This window comes from Mesoplodon densirostris, chromosome 15, assembly GCF_025265405.1.
Source record: "Mesoplodon densirostris isolate mMesDen1 chromosome 15, mMesDen1 primary haplotype, whole genome shotgun sequence".
NCBI classification, from domain to species: domain Eukaryota; kingdom Metazoa; phylum Chordata; class Mammalia; order Artiodactyla; family Ziphiidae; genus Mesoplodon; species Mesoplodon densirostris.
The window spans coordinates 88,867,340-88,884,473 of NC_082675.1; positions in this window are offsets into that span (position 1 = coordinate 88,867,340).

Sequence of the window (17,134 nt, forward strand, 5' to 3'; positions counted from 1 at the left end):
CATTAGGAAAAGTTTATCAAATAAAATGGGCAAACATTTCACTTTTCTTAATCTTCTTTGCTCACAGTTTCTGGCCACTGTGCTAACAGATGTTTATTAAATATTACTGTGCATCAAGCACCAGAATGCAGGAGTGAACGAGCAGATATACCAGGCGAAACATACCCTTCCTGGACGCAAATCTTAGTACCTAGAACTGAGTCCAAGGATCACAGTGTTTTTCTTATTCTTAATTTAAAGAATCCTTATTAAAGTTTGGATTTGAATTTGCTCTGCACATCACTGTAACGGTTGATCCCACTCTCACTTCCCCGTTTCTGTATTATGTTTTGAGGCTGTCATACCCCCCAGAACACCCATGATTTACAAGACAAAGTTGCCAGCTGGTCACCCCATGTTCTCAGCCCCGGTGGTCTAGATGTGGAGAACAAGCGAAGGCTTCACTCTGGTCCCTAAAACCCCCCTGTGACCCTCTAATGGCTTTCCCATGGGCTGGCCTCAGCCACAACGATCGGGGAATGGGTCCCTCCTCCACCCAGAAGATCATCAGACTTGAGATGAGGTAACATGGGCTGGTCTGTCCCGTGGTTGCCCAGCTGGATGGATAAAAAGGCACAGCCAGCAAGATCATCCAACATGAAGTTGAAAATGACTAAAAGTGAGATGAACTCACTATGAAAGTACAGTCACTGGTAGTACTTTTGACTTACAGATGTGAACAAGTATAATTTCATGCTGAAAGGAAAAACTACCCTGCTGAGTTCAGAGGGAACTTGGCTTGAAAAAGACTCACTGGCAAGGCAATTGCCTGGGTTAAATTTTTCATCCAAAGTAAATTCAGAGAGCTATGATATGAAATTTTTTTTGAGCAGGAAACAAAATGTTTGCAAACAAAGAGATTTCAGACCAAAAGTGGTGAGAAGCTTGGTTCTCGGACTTTATGGCTCAGTTTATAAAGCACGAACGAGAGGTACATGGATTTTAATCCCAATTGGCTGCCAGAAACGTACATTCTTTTTAGGTAGCACTAGATAAGCTTATTTGCTTATAGTTGATGGGCTACGAGTCTGTACGTTTACCCCGACGTGAAGAAAGCTGCAGTTTTGTTTGAAGTCAGAGTCAGCATTTCGAGGAAGTCAGGACAGGTGTAAGTTTTGGTTACATGACTATGGGTGTCTGGTCCAGGGTGTAGCCAAACTGTGGCCTCCGTGTGAGTTTCTCTTTAGTGGTTTCCATTTCGCCCAGCAATAAACTTCTTAGTCTTTCCCTCTCTCTCTCTCTCTCTCTCTCTGTCCCTGTTTCTCCATCTCTCTGTCTCTGTCTCTCTCTCTTTCTCTCTGTCTCTGTCTCTGTCTCTCTGTCTCTGTCTCTCTCTCTGTCTCTCTCTCTCTCTCTCTGTCTCTGTCCCTGTTTCTCCATCTCTCTGTCTCTGTCTTTCCCACCTCTCTCCACTCTACCTCATGAGCCTGTGGACTCTGGTTCCTCTTGTCTCATGGCTTCTGCTTGCATCTTCCTGCATCACGTGGATGCTTTTCCTCTCATGTGTTTCATGATCTCGCCCAACAGGCCAACAGGCTGGCTCTGATGAGGTTGGAGATCACTGACCACTACAGGAACCTCTGCTGGACAGTCTCTGTCATTGGCTTGAATAGGAACTGGTCTTGACTCAGGATCTGAGCTCTACTTTAATCATTGACGATTACGGTGACAAGTCACCTGGTGAGAAACATGGGTCATAAGTAACCATATAGTACGAATGAACTTCGGGGTTTTTTTTAAGTCATGACTTCTTGGCTTCTTGATAGTGTGTTTTTTTTTTTTCTTTTTAGTTTTAGTTGTTTGTTTTGTTGCTTGGTTGTTTTTCACTTTTGTTTGGTTTGATTTCGTTTGTGTTTGGGTTTCTTTTTTTAGTTATCCAAACACAAGATGCAAAAGTAATCATCTTTTGGTGTGCCCTAATTGAAGGTAAATTTCATTAGAAAAAAAATATTTTCATTTGGAGAGAAGACAAGGATGCCATCTCCAGCCCTGGGTGGTGGCCTTAGATACTGAGCAGAGACCAAGGTTTCAGACACTCAGAGGCTTAGATGCTTCATTTTCCCGTCTAAAGGGCTCCTGGATCCGTTGTCTGAACGCTGTCTGAATCAGCTGACAGCGCAAAGAGGGTAGTGATTGTTGCAGAGATTTATCCTATGAGGAGAGCACGTCTTCGTCCTCCGTGTCCCAGGGATTTTCAGGAAAATCTATTCACCGTGGGAGGGGTGGGGGTACAGCCTTGTCTCTGCAGCACTGGGCAGTGGGCGGCCGGAGCCCTAGACCATCAGGGTGAACTTTCACAGCAGCCGAACGGAGACGCTGTCAAGTCCTCTCCTGCAACATCAGGACACGACTGTAGGGCTTGGCCAGGGAGGCCTCAGCCCAACAGTGGACACCCCTGACCACGGAATACGTGACACATGAAACCAATCTGGCTGGGTAACGCTTTAACGTTAGGTCGGTAGATGCAGAGCCGGGGTGCAGAACCAAGCAGCGGAGCTCGGGGGAATGTGCCAGGACCCCTCCCCCACCTGCCCCCCAAGGGCATTCACGCCCCCCCCACCCACACCCTTCCCTAGCCCGCGAGGGGAGGTGGACAGAGGGACGAGACGGGCCACTTCCCCCAGGGTGGGCGGCGCACGCCCCTCACTGCTTCTGGAGGGAACTGCTGACCAGACCCCCATCCGTCCCCCACGGAGGATGCTGTCACCTCCTCAGGACAAACCTCCGCCCCGACTGTCGGACTCTGGTCTTATTTATCTCCTCTACTCCCAGATCCCAGCAGGAAACCATGACCCTTTCCCAACCGCTGCCTCAGGGGCAGCGACCCCAGGGGCGTGGGTCCGCAGGGTGGTCCCATTCCCCTCCCGTATCCGGTGCAGCTGTCCTCAAGGGGCCCCTGCAGGACGCCCTCCACTCCCTTCAGCGCTGAGACCGGTCCACGTCTGGGGGATGGACGAGCAGCCCCTTGGCTCTGGGCCGTGGGACACGCGCCGCTGCCCCTGGGGGCCCGACTCCCCTTCCGGCCTGTGGCTCTCCTGAGGCAGGTACCTCCCCCCTCCTCATCGAGGGCCTCCGACCAAGACCTTGTCGCCCTTTCCCCAGCCTTGTCCTCAGGTGGCCAGCAGGTCAGGGAGACTGCCAGCCCGCCGGGCTCTCTCGAGAAGGTGCAGCCGGACGGCACGGGTCCCTGAGGGTTCCAGCCGCCGCCCGGCTGTCAAGATGTCTCCAGGCCCCAGACAAGCACTGCGCTTCCTGACGACTGGCCTCTCCCGGGGACAACGAGCCTGCATTCGAGTTTCCCTCATCTAAGCAGGTCAAGCGATCAGGGTGTCATCCCACCTGGGCAGGGTTTGCACGAGTCTGACCCCTCGGCCCTGCCCCCCAACTCCTCCACACGCTCAAGGCCAGTGGGGCTGGAAATGCACCCTGGACTCAGGGACAAATGCTCATGACCCTGGGCCCCTGCCGGGGAGAGCTGGGTCCGGGGCCTCAGTGCCAGGGGAGCCTAGGCCGGCATCCCCCCAGCTGCCCTGCTGGCCGACGGCAGCCCTGCCACGGAGGGAACAGGGGAAGTGGGGGCATGTCCCTCTCCTGCTCCAGAGACGGCAGGTGCTCCCGTTGGACGGCAGGGAGGAGCCCGGCGAGGCTGACGCTCGTTTCATGAGACAGGACAGGCCGTGGGGCACAGGGCGGGCCTTGCCGAGGTCGGGGGGCCCACTCGCAGGCCTCCAGCCCTCGGGCAGCGCCGTCCCAGCCTCCAGCGGCCCCAGAGCTCTGACTGCCACCCACACGTGTCCTGCGGTCCTGGCGCCCCGCGTTCTCCCACAGAGGCTTGGCTGAGCCTCAAGCTTCCCGTTTTATGGGACCTGCTGAGACCGCGTCTCTGGTGAGGCCTGTTTGACGGCGTCAGTCAAACGGGCGAAGAAAGGACAAGTTCATGAATTAACTCACTCCTGAGCCCAGGTCTCATCGCCAACCGTAAGGTCAGAGTGGATTTTTGTGGCTGAGTTATAAATCCCTCGCAAGTGGGGTCTCCCATAGACAGGCTGTCAGGGGCTTCAAGGCCTCGGCGGCCGGGGCTGCAGGCACCGTCGTGGCCGCGTGTCGGCTCGGAGCCTCGTGGGTGAACCCCGGGTCCGGCCTCCAGCGGAGCTTCTGGACGGCTCCGGTTCTCATCGCCAGCCTCGGCCGGGCTCCCGCACCCCGTGAGTCCGCAGCCCCTGGCCCTGTCTCTCTGAGGCGCCGCCGTCGAGGGGTGGGACACCAAGCTGGCGGAGACTTTAATTCTACGACCTCCCCTTCCTCGGGCGGACACAGTGGGGCTCCGTTTTCACCGTGCAGCACGGGGCGGGGGGCCTGCGTCTCCCAGCCTCGCCCCAGCGGGTCCCTGCGGCCTCAGCCCGTGTGGCCGAGAGGACAGGGGAGGGACTGGCCGCGGCCGCACGGGGGGCAGGGCCAGAGCGGCCCACGACGGGCCTGTGCACTCAGCCCGTGGGCCGCGGGGCTGCACGCAGAGGCCTGGACGCCTCCGGCGCCCGTGGCAGGGCTGCCGCTCCTCCAGGGAAGCCTGTGCGGTCAGCTTTCTCAAAGCGCTGTTTCTGCCTCGCTGAAAGGCAGCGAGAGGCTGCCTGAAGAAAAGGCCAGAAGGTTTCTGGAGGAAGACCTCTCACGCCCTGCCACACAGCCCCGACCCTGCCCGGTCCCACGAAGGCGGGAGGAGACCCCTTCCCGCGGCTCACACCTGGGCCCGGAGGACGGAGCCCGGCCCGACCTTCACGCCCTGCACACCCACCACCGGATCCCCGAAGGCCCCGCTGAGGCCCCGCAGAGCCCAGTCCTCAGACCCCCGTGTCGCTGGCCCCAGGTAAACAAAGGGATGCGCGTTAAAGCTGAACAAAGTACGTCCAGACCCACGGGACGGGAGGTGCGCGGACACCAGGCGGCAAGTAGGGAGGTGGCCGCCCTGCGTCTGGCTGGGACACCGTCGGGCTGGACAGACGGCGGCTGTCAGTCCAGGTGCCGGGGGTGTCGGCCGGGCCGAGAGTGCCGACCTCGGTCAGCTCGTCCTTCAGCCGTGGGGACTCACCCTGAGTCTCCGCGAGACACCAGCTCCCGTCGGGGTGGGGGGGCGGTCCTGAAGGAAGAGCTGCCCGACCGTATTTATATCTATCTTTGGGAGCACGTGCGTCGTCCTCGGAGAGTGCGCTTCCTTCCAGAGACCCGTGGAATCTAGAATTGCACGGCCCTGACCGCTGTCTGCAGCTGATACATGTGCGTCACCTCCTGGGCTCCAGGCGTGATGCAAGGAACCCACACGCTCAGCCTCGTGGAACCCTCACGAAGGCTCTAAAGCACACCTGCCCTGCAGGTGAGGAATCAAAATGCAGAGAGTTTCAGAAATCCATTCAAGGCCACAGAACCCGCAGGGCAGAGCTTAAGGGCCACTGTGCAAGCATTAGAGTGAGCTCCCCTGAGTTCATCCAGAGCCCTGTCGAGGCCAGTACACGGCCCAGTGAACCAGAGCAGGGACCACGGGGGGTCCTGGCACAAGAGCTGAGAGCACTGGGCCAGGCTCCACTGAGAGGCCCAGAGGGCCGGGGCATGTCCCCCAGAGGACACAGGGCTCAGAAAGGAGCAGAGACTGATGTGGGGTGAGCTCAGCTCAGCAGCAGCCCCCAAAGTGTCAGGTCCCAATCCTGGAATCTGTAAATGGTGACTTCTATGGGAAAAGGGCCTTGCGGGTTTGATTAGATCAAGGGCTTTCAGAAGGGGGACTATGTGGGCTTCTCTGGTGGGCTCTATGCAGGGTCCTTGCACGGGAGCGCACGAAAGAGGAAAAGGCCACCTGCCCACAGAGGCTGAGGTCGGAGTGGTGCTGTCAAGGGTCACCAGCAGCCACCAGAAGCCAAAACCACAATGAAACCCCTTTTCCCCAAGAATCTCCTGGAGCAGCAAGGCCCTGCCAACACCTGGACCTCAGTCCAGGGAAACGTCTGAGCCGTGAACGGTAAGACAGTACGTTTTGCTGTTTCAAGCCATCACGTTTGTGACACTTTTGTTACAGTGGCCACAGGGCACAAATACCATACAAGGGTTCAGCCCAGCCAGAAGGTTTTCAGGGAAATTGCATCCAGAGAGATGGCAGATGGGTCTCACCATCTCGGCTGAGCAGACAGCTGTGAGGACGTGTTCTCCGGGAAGGGTGGGGGGCTCCGCGGGCGGCGCAGAAGGTCCAGGGGAGCTCCTGGCTCTGGTAGGGATTTCATGAGACGGGAAGTCCCATCATTAGGACCTGAGTCTTGACCTCCGTTCCCCACTGGAGAGGTCGCAGGGATCAGAAGCCCCCCCACCGCCTCCCACGGCATCCTGAGTTCCGCCCCAGCCTCCTTTCGACCAGGTTCCTGCCACCCAAACCCACTAATTCCACCTTGGAAGAGACCAGAGACTCTCACTCCATCCGTGTGGGTGCGGCGTCCTAGCATCAGTTTTAAAGGCTCCCGAGGTAACCCGAGGGTCACCACGGTGCAGAGCCCCCCACCACTGGGCGTCCTGTCCTCTCAGCCATGTCCCGGCACCCCCTCGTGTGAGAGTCTCGGGGACACAACTCCCCATCTGCTTCTCACTTGTTCCGCCCCACCGGGACCGGGTGTCCATCCTACGAAGCAGCAACATGAGACGTCTTTCCGAGAAGCTTCCTGGAGCAGCCCAGCTGGCATGGTCCCCACACCGCTGGCTTCCCAGAGATGCCCCAGCGCCGACCCTAAGCTGACCGTTTGCCTTCAGATCCCCTGGTAGTAATTCTGTTCCGTGAAACTGGCGTTTCCTCGTGACTGTGAGACTAGCAGGGGGCACAGCGCCCCTAGGACGGGAGCTGCGTGGACACCATGAACTGCCCCCCGAGGTGGGCCCCTCACCGTCGGGCACCCAGTGTCCTCCTCTGCAGACCTGAGGTGAGCGACACGATATTCGGGTTCCTCGTAAGCACCCCCCAACCCCGGCTGTGTAATGAAACTTTGATGCCGCTGCCCTCGAAGGAGAGTGTATTGACCGTGGCCAAGCTGGACACGCTCATTGTCTTTCTGTCATCACGCGGGAGAATCTTTATCTCTCATTAAAAAAGGCCAGTAGCACCTGTGTCAGTGTGATTATCAGCAACCTCTTCCGACAGGTGGGTGATCCGGCATCTGGATGGACCCAGAGATGAAGTGCAAGTGGGGACGGGGAGACCAAGGAAGTGCTTAAAGTTGAAGCCGACTTACAGGTCTGCAGCAGCACTAGCCTGCCTGCCGGCGGATTCCCTGGCAGGAGAGGGGCCACGCATGGGGCCAGTGGCCAGAAAGATGGGTGCAGAGGCTGCCAGGCATGGGGCACAGAGGGCAGCGGTCTCCCCCTCACCTGCCTGTGAGGCTGAGGTCCCGCCCGCCGACTGGAGAAACAGTCTCTGCGGTCACTAGACACCCTCCCTTCAGAGGCCCAGACGGTGAAGAAAACACTGTCCAGTGTGGACCCCCCAGTTGGGGGGCAGTCTCCGTTCTCCCCTCGCCCACCACCCATACCCCTCACCCGACCTGCATCAGGGTGACCGTGACTGAGACCACTTCTTGTCCTGCATGTGCCCTCAGCGCCAGGGTGTGGGTTTATTGTGTTTTCAAGTTGGGGTCTTTGTCATATGCTCTTTTCCTTTTTATTTCCTTTATTTCCCCAAATGAAATGTAATCCAAACTGGACAAATTCCCAGAACCTGCAGGATGGAGTTCTTTTCTCTCCTCTGATTCCCGGTTTCTAGAATAACAGCACTTACGCTCCCAGCGTATGCGTCCCAGAGAAAGCGGTCCATGCGCAGCAGTGGTGCAGTGACACGGCTCTGGAGAGGCCCCGGGGCCCCTGCGGTGGGTGTTCCCCCAGGTCTGGGTAGGGTGCCCAGCAGGAGGAAGGAGTTGGGAGGGTGGGCAGGGGGCAGAGCCTGGGGGGATCCGCTCCGTCCAACCCAAGCACCCTGACCTCTGCAGCTCAGCCTCTGGGGCCTGAGTCTGGTCACACCCCCACTTCTCCTTTTTCCCCATCAGCTTCCCTGTGACCGCAGCTCATAATATTCCACACGCTGAGCGTCAGGCCAGCACAAACAAAGAGCCCTTTCTCCTCGGCAGAAATTGTGAAAAGTCTCCGGCCTCAGAATTTACAGCAGCTTTCCCTTGAAATGCTTGACATTTCCCCACAATTTCTTAGATATACTTGGTGGGCAACGTGCGTCATCTCTGTTTGAATTTATCGCACAGAATAAGCCGTTTTCTCCACTTTAATGTCATCCCCTCGGTAACCGGGAGGTCGGGGGCAACAACGCAAAAACAGCAGATTTGTCAATGGAATGTGCAAAGCTGGTATAAATTTATCTTGTCCTAATCCCGCGCCCCTTTCATCCCGTGATTTTTCATATGCATATGAGAATTTCCCGCGAATTGCTTTCTCACACATTTCACTGTCCGGGTGGCTCTGAGACAGGCCGGTCCCTCAGCCCATTGGGGCAGCTTGGCTTCTCTCCTTCCTGCTTTTTAAACGGCAACTAGTAAACCTTGCTTCTAGAACTGCCTTCCCTTGAAATCCCACGCAAGCTGGGGTCAGCTGGGCGCTGTGGCCCTCATCTCGTGAGATGAGCTGGAACACCTGGGCAGCAGCGCGACCCAAAGCCCATCGTCCTGGATGAGGAGGCCAGCGGGGTCTCTTCTCAGCTGGGACCCTGGTTCCAGGCAGGAGCACATCTTTCACCAGCCCCATCACACTCATCTCTCCGGTGACACCGCAGAGCAGAAGCCACCACACCAAAGACAGAAAGCCCCAAAAGGGCGAGGGTGTGCCAAACCCGCATGGGGATTGGAGGGGAGGGGACCTGCATCGCAAGGATCCAGGTGAAGCAGGTGGAATATGAGATGCTCCTCAGATCCTTTGGGGTTTTCAGCAACTGCTTTCCTCCAGGAAGCATCTTGTTTCCTGCCCGCCCCTCCCCCATGCCCTTCAGCACCTTTTCTGCACCACCTCACCTTTAGCCACCTCCCTCCTGGAGGGAGATTTAACCTCTTCCCTCACGGCTGCAGAAATCCCCCATCCTCTGCCTCTGCTTTGCAGGGTATGTCAGTGCACACCCCAGCCCCTTTGTCCAAGCACACACCCAGCCACTTTGAGAAGGAAACTGTCACCTTCTGAGGCAGAGAACAAGCACCTCCTCCCGTTCAGAGTCAGGCATGGCTGGCATCACCCACTCCTGATCATCGCGGTTGAGAGACCTTTGGGTTCTCAACAAGTTGGCCATTTTCCCTTCATATTCACACCACCTAACAGTTGGAAGCCATCTCTTTTCGGCAGAAAATGAGCAAATCAATCTATTAGGAAAAGAAAACAAGGATAGGTTGGCTGGTACAGAGCTGGGCTGTGAGGATGAGGGGAGAGTCTGGAAGAGTCGTTGGGACCTGGTTAGGCCAGAGCGTGAGGACACAGGGGGCCATGAGGAGGGTCCCGCGACAGGGCCCCATCGCTCCCCGGCCACCTCCCTCACAGCACGCTGCCCAAGGTGTTTGTCCAGCTGCCTCTGTGACCTGAGGCCTCTGACACACGCTGACACATGGGTGCTGCAAGACAGACTTCCTTTGGAGTGGATATAACTGCTTAAATGTGGACGCTTCCTTCTTCTCAAGGAAGTTTTCCAATACTGACATTTCTTTTATTAATTTTATCTATTTGTTATTTTTATTGAAGTATAGTTGACTTACAATGGATTAGTTTCAGGTGTACAACACAGTGATTCAGTTATATATATACACATACATATACGTGTATATATATATGTATATATATATATATACATTCTTTATCAGATTCTTTTCCCTTCTAGGTTATTAGAAAATATTAAGTAGAGTTCCCTGTGCTATACAATAAGTCCTTGTTGGTGATCTATTTTATATATAGTAGTGTGTATCTGTTAATCCCAACCTCCTAATTTATCCCTTCCCCTTTGCCCCCTTGGTAACTATTAAGTTTGCTTTCTATGTCTGTAGTCTCTTTCTGTTTTGGAAATAAATTCATTTGTATTTGCAGCAACATGGATGGACCTGGAGATGATCATACTAAGTGAAGTAAGTCAGACAGAGAAAGACAAATATCATGTGACATCGCTTATATGTGGAATCAAAATTTCTTATAAAATTCTCTCCAGAGAAGTTCATGATTCTCAAACATATTAACGCATTGTACAGTCAAGCCGGGCCCCAGAGCCTTGTACCAAATCTACATGCCAGTGTCACGGGCGTCTAAGGGATGAACAAATTACAGTGGCTGCATCAGTGGAGGGAAATGGCCCACTCTTCAGAGTCAGGCTGAGACATTTCTCCTCTAATTTTATGCCATTTAGTAGAAGGGATACACCGTCTCCAGAGACTGTTGACCCAATTCTGTTTTCTGGGACTCAGTATGAGGTGGAGGAATGGCCACGTGAAAACCTCCAGGTTCAAATCCTAAAGGAGCTGGTACCACTGTGGCAGCATTTTGACACGTTGAAAACGACATTTGAAAACAATTTGTGTCTCGAGGTCCATTCTCTTGACAACATCGACATTGTTTACCTTCAGAGACGGTAGCGCATAAACCTGGGAAAGTCCCGCTTTTGTTGGGTACTCGGTTCAGACGAAGCTCGTGCTCAACAAGCCTAGGTCTGGACCTAAGATAAATAACCCCCAGGCCAGGAGGACAGAGTAACCTCCTGGTTGTCAGTATTTACATAAAGCCACCAAAGGAAATGGGCTGTGAGGTCACCGGTTTTCTTGACTATCCAGTCCCCACACTGAAAGATAAAATTATCAGGATATTGTCTTTGGTTTTAGGCCATCTCTCTGCAGTTAGAATTTCCTCCTGTCGGTTACTCTTGGGTGGACAGTCCCACGGTCAGTGGTTCATCGTCTACTCAAGCAAGGTCTTAAATTCATCTCTGTTGCCACCAATTGATTTTCCAGTAAAGTCCTAGACTGCAGTGTTCCAAGCACATGGTAAAGATGGACAGGCTTTTATAGAGCGAAGAAATGTTCACCTCTCACCACAAAAGGAAATAACACCCCCCCCCACACACACACACGAACATAGACTCACCACTTCACAGCAGTGACCAAAACTTTTCCAAAATTAGAACTCAAAAAAAAGTACCTCTATCCCATGGGATAGTAGTTTTTGTTTGTAGACCAATACTTTAATTTTTCTGAGTCAGGATTTTACTGTGATTTAAATCAATTCAGCAAAACAGTTTTCACCTCTACAATATACACCAGGGTATCTGCTAGACAACTGAGCTGCAATGATATAAATGACAGATATGGGTTCCAGCTTCAGAGAACTTCTGTGGAGGAGATGGTCAGAGCACATAACAGGGCACATAATCTTCCAAGGACCGCGTAAGCTGCACAGAGCAGGGACCTGCCATCTGGGCGCAGCCCCCGGCCCCCATGAGTATGGAATCCACAGCCCATGGATGGGGTTCTGCAGCAAGATGGACACAGCCCTGAGAGCCAGCAGCCTCCACGCTCACCCTGCAATGGGCACCCCAGCAACAGGGCGTCATCCTCAGAGAATTGATGCCAGACAAGTACCTATCTCAGAGGGTCATTTTGAGATTTACAGGATTTTAAGCTTTCAAATACTTAGCATAAGCCCAAGCTCATGTGAACCTTTCATGACTGTCATTGTGATTAGAACCTTAGCACCTACCACAGTGTCTGGGACACATGAACGTTTCAGTTTACATTTGTAGAATTAAGCATATTCATTAATGTCATTACCATGGTGGTTCTCCCTGAGATCTTCCCCGCAAGAGTCCACAATGAGTTACTGGAAACTGATGACTCTGAGTTGTCACTCTGTGTCCTCAACAGTGATCTGAGAGCACAGAGTTAACTGCTGTTGTAGAACATGGAATGCCCACCACCAAAACAGTGAGTCACTGCTCTGGAAGAGGAGGGAAAGAAATCTGAAAATTACAACGTGAGGATTAGATCCAACGTGAATAAGCAAAACAGATGTAGCACTGTGTTCTATCCAGAGCTCTCAGTTATGCTTTGCAAGGACAGGCAGCAAAATAATACCTAACGTTTTCATTTAATAATAAAACACTTACTGAGTACTTACAAACAAGCCAGATACTGTAATCCATAGTCTTTGCTCGAAAAACTGAAGCTCGGGTGTTAGGGCACAGCTCTGTAGGCAAATAATTAAGAAACAGTGAAGTAAAGTAAATTTAACACTAAGTATTGTGTGGGGTTTTTTGTCATGACTGGACCAGACACAAAACGTCCAGGCAAAGCCTGGCATGAAGTCAGCACTGAGCGGACAGCGGCTGGGATTGGAATGAGTAGCCTTTGATAGGAGGTCGAAGGTAGGATGTTGGAAAGGGAAGGGTTTAAGCACCTCCTGTCTCCGGCTGGGCAGTCAGGTGGACAGTGGGCAGGAGAACTGAGGGAAGGAAGGAGAGGGTCTGCAGATGCCGTGGGGCTTCTGGGGAACTGCTGGTGGGCAATAGGTCCAGGGTCAGGGCAGAAGGAGTTTAACCGGAAAGTCGATGGGACAGGCCTTGCACTGGGGTGAGAGCCAAGTCCGGGTGAGCAAATGTGACAAGTCAAGTTGAGAATTGGAAGAAAAAGGAGAGAAGTGGAGGACTGTGAGACAGCAGAGAACAGCCATTCGATGGCAGATGGTACGTGGACTTGAGGCCTTGTGAGGAGCTCACCAAGGGTGAGGGTCCTACCCTCTCCTTTCCTTCCCTATGGCCCAGCGTGGTCCCTGACTCCCGTCAGCTGTCTAAGGTATTTATATTAATTACCTCTAATTAATTAATATTAATTAATATAATTTATTTATATTAATGTACAAACAGCGAAGGAGACTACAAGTCTAAGATGCTGAGAAAGTAGAAACGTGTTGATTATGATAAGAAAGGAAAGATGGAATTGAAGTAAGTTAAGGAAGAGTTTATAAGAGTTTGGTGCTGACTGAAGTGCGTCTATAAGACGGGGAAGGGCTGGTGGTACAGATGGTACAGAACCAAGACCACAGAGCATCATGCATCATTTGCAGGTGAGAGGATCGTACCTCTGGAAAATACAAAAAAATCACCTGAAAGTGTTATGAATTATAAAATAATTCAGGAAGGTAGCTAGGTAAAAAGTAAAACACCAGATCATGACCATTCCATATGTAATCAATGACCAGATGAGCAATAGGATGGAAAAAATAAAGTCAACAAGATATCTACAGGATACGTATGAAGACAACTTTGGAATAACTGAGTGTTCCAAAAGAAAAGCTTTCTGTATTAAAAGTCACACTTTACTTTTAGATATAAGTCCATATCGTGAAGATATCAATTCTGCTTGAATTATCTTAAAATATCATGAGATCCTGATAAAACACCCATAAGGGAAAAACCATAAAAATAATACCAATAATATTGCTGTGGGAAAAAGAGTGATTAGAGGGACTATTCATAGCTGATGCTAAAACATACCATGATGTCAATGTCACAGCAGTTGAACCGAGTGGACAGATAAATCAATGGGATAGAATAAGGAATCCAGAGATAGATCCAAATACCTATATCAGGGATTTAGTATATAATAAAGGTGTCATTTCATATCACAGAGAAAAGGAAGGTCCAATAAGTGCTCCAGGGACAAGAGGCAATCTGAAAAAAAACAAAGTTTAATTCCTACCTTTCTACTGACATCAGAATAAGTTCCATATCGAATAAAGTATTAACCACAAAATAAAAACAAAATAGAATACTAGAAGAAAATGCTGGAAAATGTCCCTAATCACTGAGTAAGGAAGTGCTCCTCTCTGAAAAACTAAAAATTCAGAGGCTGTAAAAGAACAGAATGATGAATTTAACTGTGTAAAAATAGAAGTTTTCCGATGGCAAAGCTCCACCAAAAAGGCAAAAAAAGAAATAAACAGGCAGCCTATTTACAACATATATCACAGAGAAAACCCTGCTTCCCTTCATTTAAAGAGCTTCTACAAATCAATATGATAAACATCGATGACATGATAGCAATATGGGCAGAATGTGTGAACAAACAGGAAATGTGAAAGAGGTAGAAATAGCCCCCAAACACATGGACGATGCTCTACCTTACTCATTATGAGAAATGCAAACTAAAACAACGGGATACAATTTTTCATCTATCAGATTGACAAACACATGACATTTGCTCACACTCAAATATCAGACTTGAGGATAAAGGTCTGTCATCAGTCACTCAAATAATGAGGTTATCGATAGAAGCTCTACAGGTAACCTAGTAAAGCTATCAAACTTTGGAATGTGTTTCAATATTTAAAACCTACAAACTCTTGGACCCAACAATCCTACCTGCAGAAGAGCTTCCTACAGTCACCTACTTGTGTATGACTCCAGGGAAAGTGTAGGATGATCTCCAAGGTAGTTTTGCTATCCAGCAGCACAAGACGGGGAAACAGTCTAAATAATGCATCGCAGGGAGATGTATCACAAATGAATGCAACCATTCAAGGCTGGTAGAGGCGCAGAAAATCTCCCAAAGGACACACAAGAGGGCTAACAGGTTTTGACTTTGGGAAGGTAAAAGGGTACTGGGGGCCATGATAGAAGACTTATTTTCATTCCATCTTTAAATTTGTACCATGGCCATGGGTTACCTATTCACAGAAAAACATTTTAAGGACAAGTACGAGAGATCAGCCTGGGGAGGAGACCAGAGACCCCAGGGCTAGAGGCACGTTTCAGGCATATTCAGTGGGCAGGCCCCCTGGGAGGCTCTTTCCTGGGACATAAAAGAGCTGTGAGGACAGGGAGGTGGCTGGGGACAGAGGGGTGAATGGCCAGGCTTGGACTGGCTGTGTTGGGGTGAGGGAAAGGGAAAGCGGTAAATGCTGGAGAATTTCCTGTGGGTTCAAAGCTGTAGAAATGTCTAAATCCATCAGAGGCACATGCCTTTGCTCAGATAAAACTACATCAGAGTCATTTTTGACTCCAGAATAAGCGAATGCTGGATGACGCCCAGTGCTGTCCCGTCAGTGTTCCCGGGCCGAGGCTCCCACCAGCTTCAGGTTTGGGGCAGCAACTCTCCCGGGAGCTGAGTCATCCCAAGAAAGAGCCTCCCAGAGGGACCACCCTGAATATGCCTGAAACGCAGCTAACAAACAGGGAAAAATACTTCCCGGGGAGCTATGACATGGTTGAGAAGGATCAGAGAGCTGGGCACACAGAAGGTTCTTAGTAAGTGTTCATTCCTGTCTGGAATACTTGCCCTTTACCAGAAGAAAATGAGGGAGCTTCTGTAGGCAAAGAAACGGGGCAGATGGAGGCTCCGGAGGGGGGTTTCAGGCTGAGCACACTGCACCTGCAGGAGGACCGTGGGAGGAAACCAGAAAGCAAGAGGTGACAATCTCCAGAAAGTTCTAGAATGCTGGGAGAACGCTGCTACAATTGCTTCTCCATGTCAAGGATGGATAAAGTTGTGAGGAGGATGCGAAAATGGACTGAGCCCATTCTAATGTTCCTTAAGAAATTTTAAGTTTAAATAACCAATTAGTGGGCTTTGTTGAATTTAGTTGTCATCTCTGAAATCTCATGTGTTGACGATAACAGGTTTCAATTAAAATATCAAAGTCAGTGAAAAAAAAAACTAAGAATGACCAATTTTAGCCTGGCATTTCAATCCATACAGATAAGAAAACACGTAAAACAGTCCTTCCAGTGTCTGAAAGCCTAAGAAATATTCTATAGTGAACATCTTATGGGGTGTCATAGAGGCACCTTAAAAATGGGGGCTGAAAATTTTAATGAACTGGGCTTCTTTGTTCCCAAAGCATTCATTTAATGTATTTCTCTTTGGTAAAAAGAGAAATATCTTACCCATCATAATCTGTCATCTACAATCTAATTTCACCCTCAATTTATCTGTCTCTGCACCTGAGTAAAATTCTCCCATGGTTATTAATAGATTTCTTAATTGCAACCAGCTTGTAACACAGTGGAAGCTGAATGAGAGAATTCAAGCTGAGTGGATGCCTGTTGGTTCCAGCATAAGCTGGTTTTATAGATATCCATACAGCATAGATGCAGAGGATTAGACATAAACATGAAGAGAGATGACATAGACAGATACAGATGTGGATGCAGGTGCAGATATAGGTGTAGTTGTGCATAGTGATGTCAGTAGAGCTGAAGACACAGGCACACCTCATTTTACTGCAATTTGCTTTTGCACTTTGCAGATACTGCATCTGTTACAAACTGAAGGTCTGTGGCAACCTTGTGTCCAGCAAGTCCACCGGTGCCATTTTCCCAACAGCATCTGGTCACTCCATGTCTCTGTGTCCCATTTTGGTAATTCTCACAATGTTCAAACTTGCTCACCATTATTATAATTGTTCTGGGGATCTGTGATCAGTGACTTTGATGTTAACTATTGCACGAAGATTAAAACTCACCGAAGGCTCAGATGATGGTTAGCATTTTTTAGTAACAAAGTATTTCTAATTAAGGCATGTACATTGTTTCTTCAGACATAAAGCTATTACACACTTAATAGACCATAGTATAGTGTAAACATAACTTTTATATGCCCTGGAAAACCAAAAAAATTGTGTGATTCACTTTATTTCAATGTTCACTTTATTGCGGTAGTCTGGAAGTAGACGAGAAATATCTCCCAGGTGAGCCTGAAGACGGATATGGGTATGAGTTTAGATTTGGGTTAGGGTATGGGAATAGATGATGGAGACAGAGATGGAGATGAAGATAGGAATGAAGATGAGGATGGATGTGGGAGTGTGGGTGGGGAGGGGGATGGAGATGGAGGTTTGGGTCTGGGTTAGGGTCTGGGTACACATGATAGAGATGGAGATGGAGATGAAGATGGGGATGCGGATGGAGGTAGGGGTGGGGATGGGGGTTGGGGTGGGTGTGGGTTTGGGGATGGAGATGGAGATGGGGAGGGAGGTTTGGGTTTGGGTATAGATGTACGTATAGATGTAGGTAGAGATGCTATGAATAGACACAGATACAGACGTAGATACAGAT